This window comes from Tupaia chinensis, unplaced genomic scaffold (assembly GCF_000334495.1).
Source record: "Tupaia chinensis unplaced genomic scaffold, TupChi_1.0 Scaffold147684_1, whole genome shotgun sequence".
Classification (NCBI taxonomy): Eukaryota; Metazoa; Chordata; class Mammalia; order Scandentia; family Tupaiidae; genus Tupaia; species Tupaia belangeri.
Genome location: NW_006207535.1, coordinates 40,905 through 41,710, shown reverse-complemented (window position 1 = coordinate 41,710; position 806 = coordinate 40,905).

Sequence of the window (806 nt, the reverse complement as noted above, 5' to 3'; positions counted from 1 at the left end):
TAATCTCACCACATGCCAGTGCCTTGAGAATGATGATGGCCGTCTCCTGTTTTCCATCAGGAAAAGTCCTCCCAGTACCTGGCCACACTGTCAAAGTTGTTCCCACCTCTTACTTCTACATCTAAAAGAGAGAAGAACATTTCTGAAAAACAAAATAAAGAATGTTCCCCACTTTTTTGTAAGTACAGTCTTCGGCATAATCTTAGGGAAAAGGAAAGAAAGAAACAACTATTTCCTCCTTTATTTCTAGCTAGAATTTAAAGAGAATTCCCTCAGAGGTCATGTAGCTGTAGAATTGCTTCTGGTTCCCCATAGGGTTTGGAAATTTCCCATCAGTATGATTTTCCAAGACACACTCTTATGTGGTTTCACTTGTTTAAATTTTTGCAAAACTTTTCTGTCCCTGAGCAATTAAAGATTTCATTTGCTTGTTTTAACTTCTTGGTTTCTATTGTAAAATGCTTTCATTTCTCTTCATCTGCAGGAGTAGGACATTGGGGATACTGTGAACAAATATAGTGTCTTTTTGCAGAATTAGGGCAAAATATCTGAATGCTAACTACATGTAAAATCTGAGCTCTGGGCTAATGCAGCGTCAATCCATAAAAACAGTCTGTATTGTTTAAAACTACAAAGGCAATTAGTGTTCATTAAAGAATAGCATCTTATATGCAAGTGTGCAAAGATTTACGGGTAAATCAACATGTTATTGTTTTCGCTCATAAATTGATCTCCATATTTTATGACATTATAAGCAAAATTTCTTTTTTTTTTTTTTTTTTTGTTGGAGTGGTTTTTGCTATTGG